This window comes from Elaeis guineensis, chromosome 8 (assembly GCF_000442705.2).
Source record: "Elaeis guineensis isolate ETL-2024a chromosome 8, EG11, whole genome shotgun sequence".
NCBI classification, from domain to species: domain Eukaryota; kingdom Viridiplantae; phylum Streptophyta; class Magnoliopsida; order Arecales; family Arecaceae; genus Elaeis; species Elaeis guineensis.
Genome location: NC_026000.2, coordinates 28,040,907 through 28,053,841, shown reverse-complemented (window position 1 = coordinate 28,053,841; position 12,935 = coordinate 28,040,907). Strand labels below are relative to the sequence as shown.

General features: G+C 36.9%; 1 pseudogene; it reads right to left on the bottom strand.

Annotated features, from left to right (window-relative positions):
* Nucleotides 1–10,611: 10,611 nt before the first annotated feature.
* LOC140851190 (probable disease resistance RPP8-like protein 2) lies at nt 10,612–12,507 on the bottom strand (annotated as a pseudogene).
* Nucleotides 12,508–12,935: the final 428 nt, after the last annotated feature.

The window sequence follows — 12,935 nt, the reverse complement described above, 5'->3', positions numbered from 1 at the left end:
TATTTAAGACTTTTTAGTTTTGTTTTTAGTATTGACTTTGTCAGACAGTTACTTTCTTTTGAACACTGAGTTTTGATTTGTTATTTGAACTAAGGTTTGATTATTAAATACAGAAAAATTTATTTAACTGTTTGTGAAGATATCATGATGAGATACCTTGCATGCTTATGGGAAAAGTATTCTATAAGTATGCGGCGGTTGCCATGACCCTCGATTCAAATCTCGGGTCGGGGGCGTGACAATTAATATGGTATCAGAGCATAAGTAGATAGATAGAGACATGTAGAATAGAGTGAGAGAGTGATGGGTAGACATTAGAAAATTGAAAGGTTAGTTATGATGATTATGATTTGACTTGTCACAAGTTATAACCTTATTAAGGATAAGTTATTATCTCAAATCTAACATAGGTCAATATGCCTCCACGACGAGCGAGGAATACTCAAGGAGCGGTAGGAGGGACATCAAATCCACTTGGCGATAATACTCCCCAATTAAACAGCGGCACAACTCAGCAGGAGAGAATCTTGATCCTACCGAAAATACTCCGACAGTACAGGAGGAGCCGAACATGACTCAACTAATGCAAACTCTGATCGGAGTAGTTCAAACACAACAGCAGTTACTTCAACAACAACATGCACAGCCACGTCAGCATTTTCCACCGACACCTGGACATGGAGAACATCCGATGTAGAGAAACAATATCGTCGAATTTAAGAAGCTAGCTCCTCCAGCCTTCAAAGGGACCATCGAGCCACTGGAAGCAGATAACTGGATTATGAAAATGGAAAAGGCCTTCGCCGTGCAAGAATGCCACGATGAAGAGAAGATCCGCTATACAGCCTATCTGTTACAAGGCGAGGCATACAACTGGTGGCGTATACTGGAACAAAAATATGAGTATGATAGGATACCACTCACTTGGGAGAGATTCCGAGATGAATTCTTTGATAAGTATTTCCCCCGAAGTGTCAGAATACAGAAAGAGCAGGAGTTCATTCATCTGAAACAGAAAAACAGATCCGTTGCAGAATATGAAGCTAAATTCACGAAATTAGCCAAGTTTGTTCCAAGATTAGTTGAGATTGAGTAAGACAGAGTACACAAATTTGAAATGGGACTGAAGACAGAAATCAAAAAACAGGTGGTACCCTATGAGCTAACTACCTATGCCTCAGTTGTGAACAAAGCTCTAATAATTGAGAGAGAAGTTAATGAAGCTCATACGGAACGAGAACGGAATCAGAAGAAGAGAAATAGGTTTAGTGGAACTCAAGGACGAAATCAGAACAATAAGGTTCCAGCAAAGAAGCCAGCAACTGATAAGAATCGTGAGAATGTGGCAGCTAGATGTTCGAGATACGGCCGAAAAGAGCATGAGACTTCTAATTGCCCATGGAATATCGGTTTGTGTTTTAGATGTGGACAGAAAGGACACAAGATTGCAGATTGCCCCCAGATGGACGAAAATAGATCAACACAAGCAAAGGACAGAGGTCAAAGGCCGAAAACACAAGGAAGAATCTATGCACTCACACAACATGATGCTCAGGCCTCCAATGCTGTGGTGACAGATATCATTCCTGTATCTGGTATTCATGCTTCAGTTTTGTTTGATTCTGGTGCTATACACTCATTTATATCCACTACTTTTATTAGACAACATGATATAAGTTGTGAACCCATGAAAACCAAATTATATGTTGAGACACCAGTAGGTGATATTCTGAGTACTGAAAGCGTGTGCAAGTCATGTAGTATCAGAATAAAAGAAAAAGAACTACCGACAGATTTGGTGGTCCTGGATATGCATGATTTCGATGTCATTCTAGGAATGGATTGGCTGGCTACTTATCATGCCTCTGTGGATTGTCATGGAAAGAGAGTGAACTTTCACATATCGGGAGAATTAACTTTTAGTTTTGATGGAAGTACAGGAACCACCCCTCCACGTATTATTTCATTTGTGCAAGCTAGACAGATGCTAAGAAAGGGATGTGGAGGTTACCTAGTATCAATAAAGAATAAAGAACATGATGAATTGAAGTTACAGGATATTTCTATCGTAAATAAATTTTCAGATGTATTCATTGATGATTTAGTCGGACTACCATCAGATAGAGAAATTGAATTTACTATTGAGTTGGCACCCAATACCAGTCCGATTTCTAAAGCTCCTTACAGAATGGCCCCTATGGAGTTAAAGGAGTTAAAAGATCAATTACAGGATTTATTGGATAAAAATTTTATAAGACCTAGTGTATCTCCTTGGGGAGCTCCAGTCTTATTTGTAAAGAAGAAAGATGGTAGTATGAGACTTTGTATCGACTATAGAGAGTTGAATAAAAATACTATCAGAAATAAGTATCCTCTACCTCGAATCGATGATTTGTTTGATCAGTTGCAAGGTGCACAAGTCTTTTCTAAAATTGATCTTCGTTCAGGGTATCATCAGTTAAAAATCAAAATAGAGGACATACCAAAGACTGCATTTAGAACTCGTTATGGACATTATGAATTTTTAGTGATGCCTTTTGGATTAACCAATGCTCCAGCAGCTTTTATGGATTTAATGAACAGAATATTTAAATCCTATCTTGATAAGTTTGTTGTCGTATTTATTGACGATATCTTGATATATTTGAAAAGTAAATTGGAGCATGAAGAATATTTACGGTGTGTACTACAAATATTGAGGAAAGAAAAGCTTTATGCCAAATTTAAGAAGTGTGAATTTTGGTTGGACAAAATAGTCTTTTTAGGACACATCGTATCTAAGGATGGAATTTCTATGGATCCAGCAAAAGTGGAAGCTGTGATGCAGTGGAACAGGCCTACAAACATTTCTGAGATTCAAAATTTTCTGAGAATGACAGGATATTACAGACGATTTGTAGAAGGATTCTCCCGCATAGCTATACCCTTGACTCGTCTTACTCAAAAAGGGGTTAAATTCGAGTGGACTGAAGATTGTGAACAGAGTTTTCAAGAATTAAAACAACGATTAGTTTCGGCCCCTATCCTTACTATACCAACAGGAGATGAAGGTTTCACAATATATAGTGATGCATCTAAAAAGAGACTCAGCTGTGTATTGATGCAACATGGTAAGGTAGTAGCCTATGCCTCAAGACAATTGAAACCATATGAACAGAATTATCCGACACATGATTTGAAATAAGCTGTAGTGATTTTTGCCCTAAAAATTTGGAGACATCACTTATACGGTGCGCAGTGTGAAGTGTTTACTGATCATAAGAGTTTGAAGTATATTTTTACACAGAAAGAATTAAACATGAGACAAAGAAGGTGGTTAGAACTATTAAAGGATTATGATTTAACAATCCATTATCATCCGGGAAAAGCTAATGTTGTTGCTGATGCCCTTAGTAGAAAATCTGTGGGAAATTTGGCAGTTTTAATTACACATCAAAGTCAATTATTGGAGGATATAAGAAAACTGGAATTAGACATCCGAATATATGACTCAACAGTACGGTTAGCCAACATGAGGGTTCAGCCAACACTCATTGAAAAAATTTCAGTTGCCCAAAATGATGATCCACAACTAGTGAAAATAAGAAATTCAGTGGAAGCTGGTGTTCAATCTGAATTCAAGATACATGAAGATGGTTCGTTGAGGTTCGAAAATAGGATTTACGTACCCAATGATTCAGCACTCAAGCATGAAATACTTCAGGAGGCACATTAGACCGGTTATACAGTTCATCCGGGAGGTACTAAGATGTATAGAGACTTAAAAAAAATATACTGGTGGAATAATATGAAGAGAGAGATCGCTCAATTCGTGGCTCAATATTTGGTGTGTCAACAAGTTAAAGCTGAACATCAGAGACCTGCGGGACTACTTCAACCTCTTGATATTCCAGTTTGGAAGTGGGAACATATCACTATGGATTTTGTAACTGGACTACCGAAGACTCCCAGTAAAAATGATGCAGCCTGGGTGATTGTGGACCGATTGACAAAGTCTGCACACTTTCTACCAATTAGAGTTGGATTTACCTTGGAAAGACTAGCAAAGTTATATATGAAAGAAATTGTAAGGCTACATGGAATTTCAGTGACCATCGTATCAGATCGAGATACCAGATTTGTATCACAGTTTTGGAAGAGCTTACACAAGGTATTAGGAACAAAATTGTACTTCAGTACAGCTTTTCATCCACAGACTGATGGTCAGTCAGAGAGAACTATTCAGATCTTAGAAGATATGTTGAGAACCTGTATTTTGGATATGAAAAGTTCATGGGATGAGCATCTACCTTTAATTGAGTTCGCTTACAATAACAGTTATCAGGCTAGCATTGGAATGGCACCTTATGAAGCTTTATATGGTAGAAGATGTCGATCACCGATTCACTGGGATGATGTTGGTGAGCGAAGAATTTTGAGTCCCGAACTTGTTCAACAAGCAGTCGAGAAGATTAAATTAATTAAAGAATGACTTCGAGCAGCACAAAGCAGACAGAAAAGTTATGCAGACCACAGGAGACGGAAATTAGAATTTCAAGTCGGTGACCATGTATTTCTTAAAGTATCTCCTTCAAAAAGAATCTCAAGATTTGGCATTCGTGGCAAATTGAATCCTAGATATGTGGGTCCGTTTGAGATTTTGGAAAGAATTGGTGAAGTGGCTTATCGACTTGCCTTACCCCCTTCACTTGCAGAAGTACATAATATTTTTCATGTTTCTATGTTAAGGAAATATTTACCAGATCCAAATCACATCGTGAAACTTGAACCAGTACAAGCCAGGAAAGATCTAACATATGAAGAATACCCGATACGGATCGTAGACCGTAAAGAACAGGTGCTGAGACGTCGCAATATTCCTTATGTCAAGGTACAATGGAGTCGATATTTAGAAAGAGAAGCTACTTGGGAGCTAGAGGAAGAAATGAAGCAAAAATATCCTCAGCTCTTCGAGACTACATGTATGAAAAATTTTGAGGACGAAATTTCTTTTTAAGGGTGAAGAATGTTATAGCCCAAGCCCATGACATCAGGATCCAAGCCCAACAAAAAAAAAAAAAATAGAGTAAAAATCGGGAAGAAGACTCCCGGTAGGAGTCTTCTTCTCCGACGAGACCCAAGCATATTGGGAGTCCTAGGACCTCTCGAAGTTCTAGGACCCTCTATAAGAAGGTCTCTCCTCTCCTTAGAATCGACCATCGGCCTCTTCTCCCTCTCTTTCTCTCCGATTTTCCTGAAGTAGAGTCGCGGACACCGTTGTGATTCTCGTCGTGATTGCCCGCCGACGAGGTCACAGGAGGCCGAGGTAAGTCTTTCTCTTTTTCCCCTCTTCCTTCCCCTTCCTCCCATGCCTTTGTGTGCGGTGGCCGGCGACGAGCGTCGCCGATTTTTTGGTCAGGAAAGACCCCTGTTTTGGGCCATTTTTCCTTGGATTTTCCGGCGCCGGCTATCGGAATCGATCGCCGGCCACGCTCCTCCGTGACCGAGGGAGTGGCCCCCCTCTGCCGCCGGCCTCCGTCGTGGTGGCCGCAGCCCGAACGGCCGATCAAGGCCGGAGGACCACCGTCCTCTGTTCCGGTGCGGGAAGGGCCGAGAAGAAGAAGAAGAAAAAGAAGAAAAAGAAGAAAAGGAAAAAAAAAAAAGAAGAAAAAGAAGAAAAGGAAAAGAAAAAGAAGAAAAAGAAGAAAAGGAAAAGAAAAAGAAGAAAAGAAAAAGAAAAAGAAGAAAAAGAAAAAAAAATAATTAAATTAACAATAAAAATAAAAATAAATAAATATAATTAGGATATTCATGGATTAGTTCGAAAATCCTGGATGCTGTCGACAAATTGATCCTCGTGGGGACATTAGATTTTAATAATTTAGTTATTTTTAATTTCATGAAATTTTGATATAAAACATGATATTTGACATATCAGGTTCAGAGAAGGACTTTCGAGATTCCTAGAATTTCTAGTTGGATTTTCTTTTAAGGTAAGTAGTGTTTGCTTTTACTGAATTTATCTGGTAAAATTTTGAATTAAATAAATTTATGCATGCTTGTGATTGAAATTATTTATTGAAATAATTGTTGAAATTATTTATGATTAAAGTTAATTATAGAAATTATTTATGACTGAAGTTATTTGTTGAATAATTATTATGATGATGTATGATCACAAAGAATGACATGGTTGATTTGATTCGAATATCATTTTTTTATATTATTTTAAAAATAATATATGAATTGAAAGACAATATGAAATTGACAATCTGACTGTGTTGAGGACCCCGTCAATGGGGACATATACGTTGGCAAATTGACTGTCCTGAGGATTTATGTCGCCAGTAAGACCAGCGACATGTCGCCAGATAGACCAGCGATAAAATCGCCAGCGAGACCAGCGGTTCCAAAGGACTTGGCTGCCAGATGATTCGCAGCCCACCGCAAGCAGATACGCGGTATTATGACCCTGCCACAGGGATAATGTGGTCATAGTCATTGTTGGTAAGAAGAACTTAAGAAAATTGATGAATTTAAGATGAAAAGTATAATTAAAAATTATGATGAATTGACTTTTATATATGATTGACAGTATGAATATGATTCTATGAATTTACATATTGATTTGTTATCAGTAAATTTATATGTATAGTATTAATTGCCTGATTTATTCAGTTAAAGGTATACACTGCTTACTGGGCTATTTAGCTCATGATAAGTTTTATGTTTTTCTTACAGATCCAGAAAATTAGCATGATGCAGAATTTCGGTTGGGAGAGCGATTAGAGATGGAGTTAGCTTATTGATTTAGGATTTTCTCAGAATTTATTTAAGACTTTTTAGTTTTGTTTTTAGTATTGACTTTGTCAGACAGTTACTTTCTTTTGAACACTGAGTTTTGATTTGTTATTTGAACTAAGGTTTGATTATTAAATACAGAAAAATTTATTTAACTGTTTGTGAAGATATCATGATGAGATGTCTTGCATGCTTATTGAAAAAGTATTCTATAAGTATGCGGCGGTTGCCATGACCCTCGATTCAAATCTCGGGTCGGGGGCGTGACACAATAACTACAGCAAACTAACAACATTGAAAACGGTAAATTTTATATAAATCGAACATACCATTCTTGAAACAAAAACAAGAAAACAAGCTTGGACACAAAGTTGCAATTCACGAAAAAATTCAATTAAAAAATGAAGAGAAATACCAAATAGGAACTCAGACGAGGAAAGTGATAAGATTAAAGTAGACTACCAGTAGTGGCGCTAGCAGTCATCAAACGTTGGAATGGTGGTGGTCAATCGAGATGAATGGGCGGTAGAGACTTGACGGCTGCCATTTAAAAGGACTTTGCGCCATGTTTTGCTGTTGTTGTTGCGGTTGCGGCGGCTTTTATGTGCTTGGCGCCTGCAAATTCGACATCACAAAGAAACCAAAGAAGGCAAGAACAGTAAAGAAAGGATACCCAAAGATCGCAAAAGTTACAGTTCAAAAGGGTTTTCAGAGATTTTTTTTTTTTTTCTTTGAAGAGCTTCAGTCCAAAAATTTTTTCTTATAAGCTTGAGGGTGTGAGGTGAGGCAGCGAGGGTGAATGTTAGGGATTGAGGAGTGAGGAGGGGGAGAGCAACACATGAATTATAGGGTTTGGATTGGGGTATTTTTTTTTTCTATTAATAATAATATATAGCCGTATTATATATAGAGAATTAGAGATAAATCACCAATTCTATTTTTAACTTAAAAGCAGCTCTCCAAATGAGTTTTATGTAAAAATACCAATCTATTCCAAACATAAGTTAAAGACAACTATCCATTTTAGCTGAAATTATTCTTATATCTTTATACCCTTGAAAATACTATAGTATTACATTATCATAATGCAGTATTTCTTTACAATAAAATGGTATTACATTATATTAGTATAATATTTTTTATAATAATGCAGTATTATTTTATTATATTATATTAGTACAGTATTCATTTATAATTAGATAATATTATATTATATTAGTATAGTATTTTTTTATAATAATACAATATTATTTTATTGTATTATATTAATGTAGTATTCTTTTATAATAAGATAGTATTACATTATCATAGTATGTCATTCTTTTATTATAGTATTACTTTACAATAATACAATATTATTTTATTAATATAGTACTTCTTTATAATAAGATAGTATTATATTATCATAGTGTAGTATTTTTTTATTATAATATTACTTTACAACAATACAGTGTTACTTTATAATAGTGTAGTATTATTTTATAATAGTGTGGTATTACTTTATAATAATATAATGTTGCTTTTATTATAATATGATATTATTTTATAATAATATAGTATTACTTTATAATAGTGTAGTGTTGCTTTATAACTGCAAGGATAATTGGATCATTTCATCCCATTTGGATAGTTGCTTTTAAGTTATGTTTCAAATGGAGAGGATTTTTTTATTTGAAACTTAAGTGGATAGCTATTTTTAAGTTTAAATTCAATTAGATATTTCTCATTAATTTTTTCTATTATATATATATATATATATAATATGTATATGTGTGTGTGTTTATATATATATATATATATATATATATATATATATATATATATATATATATATATATATATATATATAATATGTACATGTCGGAGACGGATCAGGGGATGGCATCTTCTCCATTCCCAACCTAAGCTCGATCGGGGATTTTATTTTTTGGATAAATTATAAGAATATCTTTTCAACTTTAACTCAATTTCACTTATACCCTCTGTATTTTAAAAAGTATCAAACTGACCTTTCTAGTTATCGATATGTTCCAATATAGTCCAACCTTTTATTTTATCAATAAAAGGTGTTAGATTTCTCTCTCAATGGATGAAAATGCCCTTTATACATGGATGAACTTAAAGAAGGAAGAAGATGAGAAGAAAAAGTGGATGAGGAGGAAGGGGATGAGGGGAGAATGGTCGTGAGCAAGGTATAGGTTAGAGGAGAAAAAGGAAGATAAGATGGAGAAAAATGTGGGAAAAGAAAAGAGAAAAAATGGATTATCAATAGAAAAAAGGATGAAGGTAGAAGGGGTTGTCGTGAAGGAGAGAATAAGGAGCTGAACTGGATGAGGAAGAAAAGGAGGTGAAGAGAGCCATCATGAAGGAAAAAAATGAGTGAGAAGGAAGAGGAGAAGAATTTTTTTTGCTGGTGACAAGGGACAGATTTAAAGGGGGCCATCTCAAGGGATAGGGCTCATGCGTTAGTTTGGAATAGAAAGAAAATAAAAAGAAAGGGGAGGAGGGTAGAGAGGCCGGCAGTAAGGAATAGGATGAAGATGGAGGAGGCTGCCATAAAGAGGGATAGTTTGTGGGTGGCTTGAAGAAAAAGAATAAGGAGAAAAAGTGCATGAAAGGAAGAGGAAGAGAAAAGAGAAAAGGAGAATGGGTGGAGAAAGTGGAGAAGAATGTGGAGGAAGAGAATGAGTGAAGAAAGGGGAGGAGAAGAAAGGAGGGAGAAAGAGGAGGAAGGAGAGGAGAAGAAATGGGTGAGAAAGAAGAAGACGAGAAAGAAGAGGAGGAAGGAAGAGGGAGAAAGAGGAACGTCGGTCATGGAGGAGAGGATCAATCAAAGAGAAAGGAGGAGAGAGGAGGAAGGAGATGGTATTTTTATAATTTTAAAAAATTTTATTAAAGAAGATAGACGGCTAGTCCATATTGGAACATATCGATAAATAGAAAGATCAGTTTAATATATTTTAAAGTATAGAGGTGCAAGTGAAATTGAGCTAAAGTTGAGGAAGTATTCCTGTAATTTACGTTTATTATTTTTCATCGTTGGTCCATTCCCATTAAAAGTGAAGAATTTCTGGCCCAATTGAATCAGGATTGGGCCGAGCCCCCTGCTTACAGATTTTTTTGTCATCCCTAAAACTGTGCTTCCCAGAGTTGACTTTTTTGTGCTGTTGAGGTGAGAAAATCGTGAAGTATGAGTTGGTTGCATTCATTATCCTGTTTGTCCAGCCATTAGAAGCTGATAAGCTTTTCCCTGTAGTTTTTTTTCCCCTTTTTGTTTTTAGAATACCAGCAGTGAAATGGTTGCATTTTGTCTGATGTTGTTGAAATAACCGTATATCATTTTAGCTAGCTGTCTCTATCATTCAATTCATGTTTGTAATGTTCAATTACTTGCTAATGCTATACTATGCGCCATGAGTCCATGACATTATTATCCAGAGCAGAAAGAAAATTTTTGTTTATTTATTTATTTTTATTTTTTAAAATGAGGGAAGATGTAAGTCCTCTCCTCTGTTTAGGATTGGATGCTTTTCGCAAATATCTGATGGCTTTTGCATATTCCCGACAATTCCTTATCGACCAACCCGTGCATGGCTCAAGATATTGATTTCTTGTTGAAGATCTAGAGTGTTATAGGCAGCACATTGGGAAACCCATCCATGGGGACAACTCCATATTTCTATCTTGGCAAAGTTATCTGGTGTAGTTGCGACGAAAATTTGCTCATTTGGAATATCAGACCAAATATGTGGAGTTAGATAGCTAGATTAAGGTTTCCTTTTTTTTTTTTTTTTTTTTTTTGAACATAAGTTGAAATTACATAGGTCCGCATAAAATGAACAAGCAACCGATTAACAAGCCAAATCTTAAATGGCGCTAATTAAATCACAACAACAAAGACAACATTCCCAAAAGAAAAAGAAGAGAGAACATTTGAACTAGTTTTCTAATGGATATGGAGGATCGCAACTTGGCCTTCCATAAGGGAGGCATCCTAATCAGGAATTTTAATTGAACTATAGCTGTGTGCAGCCACTCCTGATCCTTTCAATTGAAACCAAGCTCAAGTGTACAACTCGATTCCTGGTATGTCCACATTGGTAGCAATCTCAAGTGGTTTAGGCAGCACATCTGGGAATCTCTGAATGGGACAATTGTATATCTCCATCTTGGCAAGCTTTGGGAAGGCTCCTTTCTCCACCACCCACTCCCTTAGGCAAAACAAGCCATCAAGTGCCAAGTAAATGAGTTGAGGGAAATCTTCAGCTGAACAGACCATCTTTGACCCAACAAAGCATACATTGAGAGTCAAGGATCGCAGGTGAGGAAGCTTCCCTACGATTGGCATCGGATCACGTACAAGGTCTCCAAACCAGAAACGTATGTACGTCAGGTTCTTGGGCAGCATTTGGGAGGAAAGGTTTATTGAAGTTATTGGGCCTTCTGGGTTCCAGAATCTATTTTTGCTGTAATGAACTTCAAGCCTGCAAATGTTCTGAACTCTGACAGAATATTTGCCTCCTCGTTTATGATGTTAGATTCATCAAATTTTAGGTGAATGCGCTGAAGACGCTGTGATTTCATGCTTTTGTATTGGTGGATTAACTTCAAGCTTTCCTTGCTGCATAACCCATCAACAACGATTGAAAGCTTCCTGATGTTGCTCAAATGAAGTAGGTCATCGTGCCCTTGCAATGTACTCATGATTATGTTTTTCCAGCGTCATCAAATAACTCAACATGTGAAGCTGCAATCTTTCTCCAATCTTATATTTTCTTGGAAGATACAGATGTCTTAGCCGTGTCAGCTTGCAGAACACATCAGGTATCAAGATTTCATCCCGCACTCGCAAATCAAGGGTCAGTAGACACCTTAGATTGCCAATGGATGATGGTAGTTCAGTGATGGAAGTATCCTTCAAGCTCAAGTACCTTAAGTGGATTAAATTTTTCACTCTTCTAGGCAAGCTCCCTTTGATGCAACATCTTTCGAGATCCAAGACACGAAGCAATTGGAGCTCCTTGCACAGGTTAGCCATCCACTCCCGGCAATCTTCTTCCAACTCACCTATTGGGAACAACAAGAAGTTCTCAAATGTGGATCCGCTTGTGAGGTACACTTGTGAAGAGATCCAGGTGCATTTTGACCCAATAGACTGCCAGACGACGGAAGCTCAACTTTACCTTTGGAAAGTGATGCACCCATTTCCTCAATGGCAGGGGAATTATGCCCAACTACGTGAAGAAAATTTTCTTCTTTCACTTTCTGCGAGCACATGTCTCGTGTAAGGTCATGAAGCTGACATGTTTTTATTTTTTCCTTTGGTACTCCTTCTGCCCACTTGACCATGTTTCTTCTAACCAGGTCGTTCAAAGAGCGTTCTGCCGCATCCTCCAAAGATTCTGCTCCCAAAATGATGCTCTCTGTCACAAGGCCTTCAGCAACCCACATCTGATACAACTTCTTTGTGGGAATTTCGTAATCCTCTGGGAAGTTACCCAGATGAAGGAAGCAAGGCTTTAAAACATATGGCAAATGATGATAGCTCAATGCCAATGCATCATACACCTTCTTATATGGTTGATTGAGATACTTGCCCCTGTCTAAAGATGAACATATATCATTGTACACTGTTTCCCACTCCCTTGGTGTCTTCTTTGTTGCCAAAACACCTCCAAGTACCACAATTGCCAATGGAAGATTTTGGCAGTGCTCCAACATTTTCATTCCCACTCCTTTTTCATTTGCAGTTCTGCATAGATCGAGTAAGATGTTAGAACCCCATGAAAGTCGTAAGCCAGCAAATTGGTCAATCAATAATCACTAAAGCAACTACTAATTATGCGGGACAAAAGTTTATTCCTAATGGATGTTTTCCAGAATTAAGATTTTTTTTTCCCCCCAACGTAAACTTACTTTTTGTGATTCTAGTAAAGCAGTCTCTAGAAATTACTCCAAAAGGTAATTCTCTTGATGCGAATTGAATTTGACCTGTGGCACCATTGCTATGTGAATGTAATTATGTGGCCAATCCGGTATTTCTTTTGATGCAGATCAATGTCCCCCATTATCTAACTTACCTGAATGGAAGAACTACAAATAGCAAACATTAATCTAAACTTGCATTGATTCTTACAATTTTGTCACCTGATGAT